Genomic DNA, 15,022 nt, shown 5'->3' on the forward strand with positions numbered 1-15,022 from the left:
GAATGGCGGACGAATACCCCACGCCGACTCATCCCCCGGAGCCTCGTTGAAATGGTCCGAACAAGCCAACAACAGGGGACCTGGAGGCGACGCTTCACCCTGGAGTGGCCGGAAAGCACGTTCAAGATCACGATCACCCCGTCCGGCGGCGTCGCCATCAGATATCACCCGGGAAGAAAGGGGGGGGGGGGGGGGGGGGGGGGGGGGGGGGGGGGGGGGTGTGGGTGTGACGACGCACAATTTTGTAGTATGTAAGTAGTTATAATTGGTAGATATATAAGTTCTATTATAAAGGGGAAATTATGAAATCTTTGTTATATACATAGGGTTAAGTTTTCACTAAGAAAGTTACTTGTTTTATATATTTAGGAGAGGTATCATGAAGTCTTTATTATTAAGTTTATAATTTTCCATTATTAGTTTCTAAGTTATATTATAAGGTGAAATTTTGAAGTCATAATTTAACTTCGCGGCCCACAGTAGCCAATAGCAGAGCAGAGCAAAGAGAACGGCGACGCGAACCAACAGCAGCAGAGCCAAAGAGAACTACGAAGTGAGCCAGCAGCCCGAGAGCGGCCAGCAGCAGAGCAGCAGAACGAAACGAGAACGACGACGAGAGAAAGCAGCAGAGCGGCAGAAGCAGAGCCAGAGATCAACGCCGAGAGCCAGCAGCAGAGCAGCAGAGCGAGAGATCAAGGGCGCCGGCAGCAGCCCGAGAGCCACGGGCGTGGGCAGCGCAGCCCGGACAAGGGACCGCAGCTAAGGGCTCGCGATTGCCACGCAGAGCTCGCCTCGGGGAGAAATGTTTCGAACACCGGGAGGACCAGTCGAGATCGCTGCGGCGACAAAAGTGAAAAGGGTAAAAAGTGCGCCATAACCCCAACGTTGCCCACGAGAGGCTCAAGACACCGAGCGCCAGGCGAGGAGACAAAAGGACCGCTAGGCTCGAGAGGATCGGGTAAGCGAGGCTGTGGGCCTCACCCTTTTTCTATTACGACTTAGTTTGGTGCGACGTAGGTAGGGACATAGGAAATTTAAGTACATACGGCGGTAAGACAGGGAAAAAACAAGGAAAAAAAAATATGAAATAAAGATACCAGAATAAAGAAACAAAACTAAACAATGTGCTCGTGTGGAACAGTGTAAATGTAACCCTTTCCCCCTCCCAAAGTGCAAGACGGTAAGTGTGGTCGCCCACCGTTGGAGGCTCCGCTGGGCTGGTCGCAGGTCACTACCGCGCCAGACCGCGGGCTCTTAAACGGCGCGTGCCTGCCTCCGAAACGGGTGCTGCCTAGGTACTACCAGGGGCGCTCGCGTCGGAGCAGACAGGGGCGGCTACACTGCCAGAAGGCGTCTCCACTAACCACCGGATGACCGGTGTCAATCAGGTTCCCTTTCCGCCCCATACGCCCACCTTTCCACACACGGCGTCTCCATTTCCGCAATCTCGGGTCCCGGCACTTTACAAATTTCTTTGTAAGGTGTCCCTGGAGAGGCTGAGCTACCTCAGCCTTCGAAAAGACTACCTTACAAAGTTCTTCTATAGAAAATAAACCCGACTTTTCCCGAGTCTTTAAAGTCAAAATTTCGACAACAAAAATTTCACAACCATCAACAGTTTTGCATTCCAAAGCTTTATCCAGACGGTAGGCCAAAACCACGCACAGTTTGGATCCATTTTATAGCATTATCAATCAACTTTTCAGATAATCAAAGTTTTTTGCAACCAGATCTAAGATACTTAAGTTATGTGAAAAAACAAACCGCAACTTTTAAAAAAAAACCTTAAACTTACATCCTTAATAAGTTCCTAAAAAACAAGTTAATCCATAAAAAATAAACCCGACTTTTCCCGAGTTTTTAAAGTTAAAATTTCGAAAAAAAAATCTCACAACAATCAACATTTTTGCATTTCATAGCTTTTCCGAGACGGTAGGATCCACTTTGGATCCACTTCATAGCAGTATCAATCAACTTTTCAGATAATCAAAGTTTTTTGCAACCAGATCTAAGATACTTAAGCTATGTGAAAAAACAAATCGCTACCTCTGAAAAAATCTTAAACTAAAAATAACCTCCTTAATAAGTTCCTAAAAAACAAGTTTTACTATAGAAAATAAACTCGACTTTTCCCGAGATTTTAAAGTCACAATTTCGACAATAAAAATCTCACAACAATCAACAGTTTTGCATTTCAAAGCTTTATCCAGACGGTAGGCCAAAACCACGCACAGTTTGGATCCATTTTATAGCATTATCAATCAACTTTTCAGATAATCAAAGTTTTTTGCAACCAGATCTAAGATACTTAAGTTATGTGAAAAAACAAACCGCTACTTCTAAAAAAACCTTAAACAAAAATGTACAAACTTTGAAAATTCTTAAAAAAAAGTTCTGCCATAGAAAATAAACCCGACTCTTCCCGAGATTTTAAAGTCAAAATTTCGTAAAAAAATACCTCACAACAATCAACATTTTTGCATTTCAAAGCTTTTCTGAGACGGTCGGCCAAAACCACACACAGTTTGGACCCACTTTATAGCAGTATCAATCAACTTTTCAGATAATCAAAGTTCTTTGCAACTAGATCTAAGATACTTAAGTTATGTGAAAAAACAAACCGGTACTTCTAAAAAAACCTTAAACTAAAAATTACATCTGTTTACGCCGAATTTGCGCAAAGGGCTTATGGCCGGGAGCAATTAGTATTTGGATATGAGTAAAATTAATTTGTAGCATTAAGATATTAAATTGTTGCATTTTGACATGCTCACAGAAGTTTGGTGCTATAGAACATACATTTAATATGTGAATATCGATAGACAAAGAGGAAGAACATGCATGTAATAGGTGAATAGCGAAATTGAAAGAAGGAGAGTATTAAATTGAATGAATTCCGACTCGGTCGAACCAGCAGCACTTGGCTTTTTACTTCGAGATTCTTATTCCGAACTGGTTGCGAGGAGTTGCGGAAACATTTGGCGCCCGAGCAGGGACTTCTTGGAAAAAGTTCACGTCCCATTTAAAGCTCATCGTTGGAGCTTAATTAGTTTTGGATTAATTACATACGGAGGCTTGGAGCTGCTAGCGTATTGAAAGCTGAAGTGTCGGCTCTGTAATCGGACTGTGAGTAGTATATAGCTTGGTGAGGCCAAAATAGCGGCACACCCTATATGTATGTTGCAAGTCGATAGTAATTAAAATATAATAAAAGATTAAAAATTGGCATATAAAGCTGGTGTGTCTGGTGAAAAGTGTTAAACACACATTGGTGCTTAATATAATGTGCGGCTAACTCGAGATAATTGAGGTTCAAGTATATGCAAGTGTGAGTGGGAGTGTACTTAGTTCAATTGGAACTTTAGAAAATAAAAAAGAGAAAAGACACTCGCACACATGCATGTATGCACATATGTATGTACGTATTTCGGAAAGTGCATAGAGTTCGTAACCTTGAGCTGATCTTGGAATATCGCAAAAGCAAAGAAAAGAAAGAAGCTACAGCTGTGCTCACGCGTATATGACACTTTTAAAGGAAATACATGCAGACATATTAAGCCGGTATATTGTGCATTGCTTATTGCGAAATTCAATAATTTCGAGCCCTACGTTGAGGGCATTGTTGAAGTCAGTTAGCAATTTGGGTACTGCGTTTGAGTGCATTTTTGAGTCCGTGGTTTTTTAGAGAAAGATCGCTTGAGTGACTTCAAATTTTTGGCACCGCGTTGAGTGCATTGTTTAACTGATTTAATTTCGGTAGCTAATTGAGGGTGTGAGCATTGTAACACCTAGCTCAAACAGCTATAATCAGTTGTATTAACATTGGTTAATAGTAGTGGGAGCAACATGGCTCCTAAAAAAGGTAAAGATGCGGACTTTAGTGCTTCGCGAGAAAGTTTGATGGCTTCATTAAATCGAAACAAGGCATATATTTCGGAGAAATGTGCAGCAATGGTTGCGTCAGAGTTAGAAGCGCGATTGAGTCTGGTCGAATCAGTTTTTACGCAATTATGCAGCATCCAACAACAAATAGAGAATGATAGTGACGATGTTCGTGAATTTGAGAGTAGACAAGAAATTGAAAATTTATATTGTGAAGTAAAGGCTAAAATTCTGGCACAGTTAGCCCAAAGGGGCCGTCAAGCGGCATTTGGTGCAAGTCCGTCTGCTAATTCTACGCTGTCAGTTTCGTCGGGAAGTTCGAGTGCTTCGAAGTTACCTAAGTTGAAGTTGCCCGAATTTAGTGGAAAGGTTACAGAGTGGACAAGTTGGTTCAACACTTTTGAAACGTTGATAGAATCGGACGGTGACGTTGACGAACTGTCAAAATTTATACACTTAAAGTCGTGTTTAGGCCCAATTCCCTTGCGTACGATTGAGTGTTTGGAGCTGTCTGTAGCAAACTACAGAAGGGCATTGCAGCTGCTTAAGAATCGATTTGAGAATAAGTCCATTATTGTTCGAGCCCATGTGCATGAGCTTTTTAGCATAAATAAGCTAAACCATGCTAATTCGGATTCACTAAGAGGATTAGTTGATGCTGTTAACTCTCAGTTGGAGGCTCTACGCTCATTAGGCAGTGAGAGTGAAATCTTAGACGCGCATTTGTTCCACTTAGTCCAAAGCAAGTTGGATGAAGACTCACTGGAAAAATGGGAGAACGAATTCGATTGTTCTCAATTGCCATCATGGAAGGCGCTTTCGCTGTTTATAGTCAACAGAGGCATTAACCAAGCGGGTCGAGAAGTGAGAAAACCAGGAATGGTTAAGACTAATAACATCGGAAAAAGGGCAAGTTTGGCGGCCGCAGTAGATTCAAGTGGAACTTCATGCCACTGCTGCTCAGGTTCGCATGGCGTAAAGGTGTGTCCGAAATTTGCTTCTCTGACTCCTCTACAAAGGTATTTTGAAATTAAGAAACATGGTTTATGCTTTCATTGTTTTAGCAAGCGGCATCGAACCAGGGAATGTACGGCGCCATTGTGCACTATCTGTAATAAGCCACATCATATCTTGTTACATAGGGAAGTAACCAATGGAAATGCAACAAGGGCTCTGGGTAATGGCCAGGCATCGTTGCACAGTTCGCTTCTTACAAATAGAGGAACCAGTTTTTTAGCTACTGCCATTGTACTGGTTAAAGGTGCAGATAGTAGATTCTATAAATGCAGATGTCTTTTAGATTCAGGTAGTCAAATTAATTTTGTGACAGCCAGATTTGCGTCACAGCTAAACCTTCCAGTCAGCGAAGTGCAGTATTCACTAAATGGTATTGGAAACTTAAAGTCCGAGGTTGTCGGGGAGATTGAAACAACGTTCAAGTCCAGAGTGACAAACTTTGTTGCAGCAGGCAAGTTTAGTGTTTTGCCAGAAATAACACGGTATCATCCCACAGCGACAGGAGTCTTAAAGTCACTAGTTCCAAAGAAGGTAAAACTTGCAGATCCTTCATTTGATTCGGCAGAAGAAATAAATATGCTACTTGGAGCTAATTTGTTCTTTCAGCTAATAGTAGCTGGTCAAATTAGAATGGGATTAAATAAGCCAGTACTACAGAGATCGTTGTTAGGTTGGATAGTGGTGGGCGAGTGTATTCCNGTTTTAGCAAGCGGCATCGAACTAAGGAGTGTTCCGAGCAATTGTACACTATCTGCAATAAGCCACATCATATCTTGTTAAATAGGGAATTACCAATGGAAATGCAACAAAGGCTCTGGACAATGGCCCGAAATCGTTGCAAAGTTCGCTTCTTACAAATAGATGGAACCAGTTTTTTAGCTACTGCCATTGTACTGGTTAAAGGTGCAGATAGTAGATTCTATAAATGCAGATGTGTTTTAGATTCAGGTAGTCAAATTAATTTTGTGACAGCCAGATTTGCGTCACAGCTAAACCTTCCAGTCAGCGAAGTGCAGTATTCACTAAATGGTATTGGAAACTTAAAGTCCGAGGTTGTCGGGGAGATTGAAACAACGTTCAAGTCCAGAGTGACAAACTTTGTTGCAGCAGGCAAGTTTAGTGTTTTGCCAGAAATAACACGGTATCATCCCACAGCGACAGGAGTCTTAAAGTCACTAGTTCCAAAGAAGGTAAAACTTGCAGATCCTTCATTTGATTCGGCAGAAGAAATAAATATGCTACTTGGAGTTAATTTGTTCTTTCAGCTAATAGTAGCTGGTCAAATTAGAATGGGATTAAATAAGCCAGTACTACAGAGATCGTTGTTAGGTTCGATAGTGGTGGGCGAGTGTATTCCTGACGAGAATGTAGCGTTGATTGTGAATAAACCTGATGGTCCAAGGCAACAGGAGGCTGACCAGTTGCAAAATTTGGTGCAACAGTTCTGGCAATGCGAAGAGGTGTTGCGACCCGGAAAAGTATTAACAGAATCGGAAAGGATTTGTGAAGAGATGTTCGTGGCTACAGTGAAACGAACAGACGATAATCGTATAGTAGTTCGCTTGCCTTTTGCACAGCCACAGAAGTCGCTAGGGGATTCCTGTAATATCGCTTTGACTAGGTTTTTGAACTTAGAACGAAAGTTCAGTAAGAATCCAGAGCTCAAGAGAGCTTACGCAGAATTTATCGATGAGTATAGACAATTGGATCATTTAGAGGAGGTAGCGGCTGATAAGATACACGAGGTGAAATATATCATGCCCCATCATCCGGTGATTCGCCCAGAAAGTTTGACGACAAAGTTGAGAGTCGTATTTGATGCATCGTGTAAATCAAGCAATGGGCTTAAACGAATGGCGTTAAACGATACAATGCTGGTAGGAGCAACGTTGCAACCAAAATTGGTTCGAGACCCTTACTCGATTCCGGTTTTATCGATTCGCATTGACTGCTGACATCTCTAAGATGTATAGGCAAGTATCAGTTGAGCCAAGCGACTGCAATTATTTGTGCATTTTATGGCGTAATTGTAGTACTGACCCAATTAAGGTACTACGCCTTAAAACGGTTACCTATGGAACCAATTCAGCACCTTTTCTAGCAGTTAGATGTCTTTACTATTTAGCGGATCAATTTGGGGAATCATTCCCATTAGCTAGCGAAGCTGTAAGGCAAAACTTCTACATGGATGATATGCTAGCTGGAGCGAGCTCTTACGAGCAGCTAAAGGAATTAAAACATGAAGTTACCGAGTTGTTAAAGTTGGGGCGATTCGAGCTTCATAAGTGGCGCTCTAACAGCTATTGTGATGGAGATCGTGCAGACGTAGTAGAACCGTTAGAGCTACAGGTAACAGATACAGCAAAGACGCTTGGAATATTTTGGGCTTCGAGGATTGATAAGTTTAAATTTTCGTACGTCGCAAGTAACTCGGACAGCATTACGAAGCGTATCGTGTTATCAGAGTTAGCACAGTTGTTTGATCCAATGGGATTTCTAAGCCCCCTTTTGATTTTAGGAAAGATTTTCATGCAAGAACTGTGGTTGCTAAAGCAGCAATGGGATGAGGAGTTGCCACCAAGCTATGCGCTACAATGGCAGAAATACAGAAGCGAATTGGAACTTGTTCATGAGTGTTCGTTGCCACGAGCTGTAGTGCCGTCCATGCATCGGCAGACAGAGTTGAGCTGTATGGGTTCGCAGATGCCTCTTGTAGAGCTTACGGAGCGGCGGTATATGTTCGCGTCATTGATAAGCGTGGAGGTATTTCAGCAAATTTGTTGGCAGCCAAATCGAAGGTTGCACCTGTTCGAGTAGTATCGCTACCTAGATTACAATTAGAAGGTGCGAGACTGTTGGCGCAGCTCATGGAAAAAATCAAAAGGTGTACACCCGAATCATTTTCTAAGGTCGGTTATTTTACAGATTCGACAATTGTTTTGAGTTGGATCGCATCGCATGCTAGTCGTTGGACAACCTTTGTGGCCAACAGAGTAGCTATAATTCAAGAGCTGTCGAACGCACAGGAGTGGCACAAAATAGAATCAAAGCAAAATCCGGCAGATATCGTTTCTCGAGGGCTGTGCACAAGTCAGCTAAAGGCTTCGTCGTTGTGGTGGCAAGGACCAGAATTCTTGCAGTTGCCTGATGAGCAGTGGACACTTGGGAAATGGCAAGGTCCAGAGGGCCTCCCCGAAGAACGAAACAACAAATTTAGCCTGCTAGCCTGTCCAAAGATTATAGTAGATGACATAATAGAAGGTGGCAAATATGCTAAGGATTTTTTAAAACTAACGAGAGTATTTGGTTTCGTTTATCGTTGGCGTCAAATTGCACAAAAGATTGATTCGACTAGAGCTAAGGAGCTAACTCGAATTAAAAGGTGGCTTGAATTATGTAGTATTCAATTTGCAAGCTTTAAGTTTTTACACTGAGTTCGAAAAATTACGCAATGGCAAAATTATAAGTTCTTCAAAAATTCAAACACTTAACCCGTTTCTAGACCAGTCTGAGGGTATAGAAATAATTCGTGTAGGTGGCAGGCTGTCTAGGGCCAATGTACCATTTGACACCAACACCCCATGCTTTTACCAAATAATCATATTGTTGTAAAATCATTGTTTGAATATACGCATCGAGGCAACATGCATGTCGGAGCACAAGCGTTATGTGCTTTTGTGCGACAGCGTTTTTGGGTCATCAATGCTAGAAAACTAGCTCGCAGCACGATAAGGAGTTGCATTGCATGTTTTCGCCAACGTCCAATATTAGCTACGCAAATTATGGGTTCCTTACCAGCAAGCCGAGTGCAGCAAGGAGTGAAGGCCTTTGAACGTACTGGACTCGACTACGCTGGACCGCTATGGATGCACTTCAACCAAAGAGGACGGCGGCCTATCAAGGTTTATCNAGCTTCCAAGGCCGGGAGTATGTTTACGCCAAATTTGCGCAAAGGGCTTATGGCCGGGAGCAATTAGTATTTGGATATAAGTAAAATGAATTTGTAGCATTAAGATATTGAATTGTTGCATTTTGACATGCTCACAGAAGTTTGGTGCTATAGAACATACATGTAATATGTGAATATCGATAGACAAAGAGGAAGAACATGCATGTAATAGGTGAATAGCGAAATTGAAAGAAGGAGAGAATTAAATTGAATGAATTCCGACTCGGTCGAACCAGCAGCACTTGGCTTTTTACTTCGAGATTCTTATTCCGAACTGGTTGCGAGGAGTTGCGGAAACAAGCAGTATCAATCAACATTTCAGATAATCAAAGTTCTTTACAACCAGATCTAAGATTCTTAAGTTATGTGAAAAAACAAACCGCAACCTCTGAAAAAACCTTAAACCAAAAATTACATCGTTAATAAGTTCCTAAAAAATAATTTCTGCCAGTTTTTAAAGTCAAAAGTTCGTTAAAAATACCTCACAACAACCATAACAACCTCCGAGACGGTAGGCCAAAACCACACACAGTTTGGATCCATTTTATAGCAGTATCAATCAACTTTTCAGATAATCAAAGTACTTTGCAACCAGATCTAAGATACTTAAGTTATGTGAACAAACAAACCACTACTTCTAACGAGAAGGGACGTGTGAGACGCTTCTTACGCGTCACAACTTTTATACCCGGCACTCAGGACTACTTCTAGATGTGGAAGACATCGCCAACCACTAGATATCGTTCACATTACAGAACACGTAGTAAAAAGCCTACTTCCTTTTACTTCCGTAGCCTACGTAGTAATCAAAAAAATTGGATCAGTTAATCGTATTTTACAATTTATGAGATATTTAAAACAGAAATAAAATTGGTACTTTTTCCTTGTACACCTTGTTTCTTGTACACAACTTTGATGGTCACTCATTTTCTAATACAGAGCGTTAAAAACCGAGTCTTGGTTTTAACTTTTAAAAATTAGCTTTTGGCCACCAAAACTGGTCATTGGGACAATAGTGCATCTGCACCTTAGCGGTGTTTTGTCAAATGTTAAATTTGTTCTTCATCTGTCATCTACATCTATAACACTTCTCACACCAACACGCGCCGTTAGCTTGCCGCCCTTCCCTAGACCCACACACTGCAGACTCGAGGCAGAGGCAGCGCCCTCACAAAAAAAAAAAAAAAAAAAAATAAGCTGCGGGACGGGGTGGGTTAAAAGTCGGAAGAGTCAACGCCAGGGGGAGGGCAGAGGCAGGGGCCGAGTGAAGCAGAAGCAGAGTGTGAATGAGAGAATGTAAAAAGAGCAACAAAAGCTGTGGGACAGGGTGGGTTTAGCCACTGGAAATTAATTTATCCATTGTGGCTATAATAATGATCCGCTCGGATCCCAATTTTTTGATCTGATAGATATGGCCATTTCCTACGGAATTTAGTTTTCTTTTATCTTCAAAACTGTAGATTTGGGAGGTTTTCGCCCTCCCCGGCGTGGCTCCTTTTTGAAATACACTGGTTTCAGTGTGAGCATACAGCAGTCCGGAGATAAAATTTGGTGGCTCTAGCTCTTATAGTCTCTGAAAACTAGCCGGGAAACAAGACGGACAGACGGACAGTCGGACAGACAGACATGGCTCTATCGACTCGGCTATTGATGCTGATCAAGAATATATGTGGGGGTTTATGTTTATTGTTTATAAGTAAAGGTTAATAAGTGAATAAGTATGGTATAACGGTACAAGAATTAGATATCTGCGTCGTTCGTCGTCTGGTCTCACACACAACCTTTTATGTCGGAGTTTGGAACGAAAAACCCCCTTCTCAGCGTTCTCTCGCCGATCGGTTGTCCGCTCTCGCTCTCATCTCGCTCTCCTTCGTCTTCTCTTTGCGTTTGCTCTCTTGTTTGGAATTCGCAGTGACGCGAATTCGCCCTTGCTCGTTTGGGTGTTTTGTCTAGGTATCGCAATTGGCAAAACCCAGCCCACATCCGGCCGTCCTGACTATGCACTCGCCTACAATGCATCGTCGCTATCGTCGTCATTGCTCGTGGACCATGGCTTCAGGTACTTCGCACACGAAGAGGAGTGCTTTGGACCATCGGAATTGCCAACTTTTTTGACGTCGTAAGCATTGTTATGCTTCACCTTAATGATCTGGTAAGGACACAAAAGATAAACTCGAAACTTCGTCAATGCTTCAATCACCGCAAGTATTTCCAACTCATAGCTCGTGTATTTTCGTTATGCATCTGTCGTCTTCTTACTCATGTAATACACTGGATGTAAGTGCTCATCGTCTGGTGATTTTTGCATAAGCACGGCTCCAAATCCATGCATCCGTATGGAGCTCTGTCTCGTGCTGCTGATTGTAAATGGCAAGCACTGGGTTTGATGTCAAACATTTCTTCAACACTCCAATAGCGTTCTCTTCGTCTGGGCCAATTACAAACTTAGCATTATTCTTCGTTAGGTCAGTCAATGGTTTGGCTATCACCGCGTAATTGTAGATAAACTTTCTAAAGTATCCTGCAAGACCCAAAAAACTCTGAAGCTGTTTCAGGGTCTGCGGCGTCTTGAACTTCGAAACGGCTTCTTAGAAGTTACCACAGCCTATATCAAAGAACAAGAGCTATTATACCGGTTCTTTGACCTAAGCACTTTGTAAAAAATGACACTTTTTAAAATTCAGCTCTAGCCCATATTCTTCGCACGTCTTGAGAACTTCTTTCAGGTTTGCTAGGGCTTCTAGCTCGTCTTTGGCTGGGATAATTACGTCGTCAACATATGGTAGTTCTATACCTTTTCTAGTCAGTGATCGAAATATTGCGCCAATATGTCTTTGGAATACTTCTGGGGAATTCTACAAACCAAATGGGACCTTGCGAAACTGGTATTGTCCGCTTTGCGTCACAAATGAGGTGTACTTCCTACTCTCTTCGGCCACAGGAACATGGAAAAACCCATTTTTCAAGTCAATCGTACTGAATACTACAGCGTCCTGCAAACGATCTAGCTGGTCATCTATCAACGGCAATGGGAAATGATATTTTTCGATGACTTTATTGATGCGTCTGAAATCAATACATAGACGTTGCTTGCCGTCATTCTTTTTTACTAGTACAACCGGACTCGCGAACTCGGATTCTGATTCTTCAATTACCTCATTCTCCAGCCATTCATCAACCTGGTCTTCTATGATACGTGTTTCAGTCATAGCAAACCGCCGCGGCCGCGAGAAAATTGGCGTTTCGTCTTTAAGAATTATTTTCATTTCAATGTTTGTTTCCACAAAGATCTGAATATTCCAACAATTAAAGAAGAAATAAAGAAAACTAGTAAGAAATACATCGACAGACTCCACAACCACGAAAATAATTTAGCCTTAACAGATAATCTGTTATCGGATTGTCATTCTTCTGACTTTTCTATGGTGTAAGAGCTATAGGGACTATCTATTTAGGTTGTTTGACTTTTCTACAATATATATTATCGTCCCGAGTAACCTTTTGTGCTATTTCTGTTAATTGAATATTAATTATACAATTTACTTATTGTTTAAAAAAACAGATTGTAAATATAAAGAGACGCACCTTCGTTATTTTCATTTGGCATTTTATGAACTTTTACTCCATGGCGATTAAATGATACTTCTGTGTGCAAACAAAGCTCTTCCCCTATTATCAGCTTAATATCCATGAACTTAGCAGCAACAACATAAAATGTCAAAACATATTCTGTGTCGTCAATACGTATGCTATGTTCTACTTGACCAATCGGCTTGATATTGTCAGCCTTGCTTTCACTTCCGAAACCTACCAGTGCGCTGCAGTTCTTTAATTTTGGCATACACAGTTCGTCGTAAAAGTCTTCGCGCAAAACATTGAATTTACTGCCAGTGTCAAATAGTGCCATACATTTCATATTTTTAATCGAAACTTCTTTGGATGTCAATTCCGCTCTATTCAAAATTACACGCAAGTTTTTTTTTTCTTCGTTTGCCTTCTCACTTTTCTCCTTGCAATTCTTTGAAATGTGCCCAAACTGATTGCACTTGAAGCACATTTTTCCCTTCTCTTTGCTCGAGCAACTGCTAGACACATGACCCTTCTCTCCCCAGTTGTAACACACGACGTCTTTTTTGCCAGTCTGGGTATAATTTTGTCCAACCGACATCTTCTTATCTCTTCCCGTCTTCTCACTCTTTTTTATTTTCTCGTTTATTTTCTCATAATCTTTTAATTTGTCCTTAAAATCAGACATCTTTTTCGCACCATATAAAATAGATTTATTTAATGCCATCTCGTCAACACCGTCAATCACGTATTGCATAAGTGCGTCGTCTTCGACATTTCCTCTTGCAGCAATATCTCTCATGCGATAAAAATATTCCAGAACATTCTCTTTCGGTCGTCGTTTACTCTCGTTGAGTTGCATGTGTATCTGTTTGCTATTTACCTTCGACTGAAACTCATTCAACAGCGCAAACTTCAATGTTTCCCATGAGTTCAAGTAAATGAGTAAATTAGTCCAACGCATGAACTCAGCCTGCTCTTCAAACTCTGCTATCCATTCTTGGACAGCTATCTGGTCAGGGCCGTCAAACATTCGGATAGACTCTTCATTATCGCGAAAACTTATAGCAAATCGGTGTGCGACCTGCTCATCGTAGTTTTCCCTTTGTACGTTGCTTCGGCGTCTATTTTCTTGTCGTCTTGTGTGCATGTTGCTATAGTTGTCTCCCTCACTCGGGCGTATCTCGCAAACACTGCGAAACACGTCGTTCTCTTGATCTTCGTTTTCGTCTTCATCGTTTGCGTCTTCATCATTCTCTTCATCATTGTCGTCGTCTTCGTCGTTTTCGTCGTCGTTGTTGTTGCTTGTCAACTGTCAACAGCTTGCCTTTCATCAGATTGCGAAATATGTGTAGCATATCACACATACTGAAACAAGATCACGGTCCGTCAGCTCCGCTTGTATGTATGTGCGCTTCGCTAAAAATCTGGCGTCGTTTTCGTCGTATTCGAATCCACTAAATTCGCGCAGCCGGCCTCGGTTACCTCTGTCTCCCTCTCTCTCATACACAAATTTGTGTAATGCACAAATGCTGGATTTCGTTGCTCCTCGTAGGCTTTTCGGATTTAACTCGTTTAAACACGTCATTTTGCTGAGTTAAAAAAAAATCGTCTATTTAGATTACTCTGCTTTCTTTTTAAACTTGTTAATATCCGCGTCGTTTTCAGAAATAACGTTTCTTGCACCGCCGTCGTCGTCGTAAAGTCACTTATAGTTTTTCACTTATTCTTCACACGATGTTCCTTCACACACGTACGAGCCTCAAAAAATGTGGGGCCTTCTTTAAATCTTACTTCAATCCCGGACGAGCCTCCAAAAATTTGGGGGTTTATGTTTATTAATTATAAGTAAAGGTTAATAAGTGATTAAGTATAATAATCCGAAAACCCCCTTCTCAGCGTTCTCTCGCCGATCGGTTGTCCGCTCTCGCTCTCATCTCGCTCTCCTTCGTCTTCTCTTTGCGTTTGCTCTCTTGTTTGGAATTCGCAGTGACGCGAATTCGCCCTTGCTCGTTTTGGTGTTTTGTCTAGGGATCGCAATTGGCAAAACCCAGCCCACATATATATACTTTATGGGGTCGGAAACGCTTCCTTCTGTGTGTTACATACAACCGTTATTCGCACAAATACAATATTTACTCTTTGAGTACCGGGTATAAAAAAACCTTAAACTAAAAATTACATCCTTAATAAGTTCTAAAAAAACAAGTTCTGCCATAGAAAATAAACCCGACCTTTTTTAAAGTCAAAATTTCGACAATAAAAATCTCACAACAATCAACATTTTTGCATTTCAAAGCTTTACCCAGACGGTAGGCCAAAACCACACACAGTTTGGATCCACTTTATACCAGTATCAATCAACTTTTCAGATAATCGAAGTTCTTTGCAACCAGATCTAAGATACTTAGGTTAGGTTAGGTTGAGGCGGTCTTCGGGACTTCACAATCCCGACACTCCTAGGCCGGTTTCGGCCCGTTGTGATTCCGCTTGGATCTTCTCCTCTTCTCCTCCCGTTTGTCAGGGTGTCAGCAGTGCTTCCTTCCAGATGCTCTCACAAAGTTGGCTATCTTCCTGGGGCCTATAGTAGCCATTTCTGAAATGTCG

Source organism: Drosophila guanche, unplaced genomic scaffold (assembly GCF_900245975.1).
Source record: "Drosophila guanche unplaced genomic scaffold, DGUA_6, whole genome shotgun sequence".
NCBI lineage: Eukaryota > Metazoa > Arthropoda > Insecta > Diptera > Drosophilidae > Drosophila > Drosophila guanche.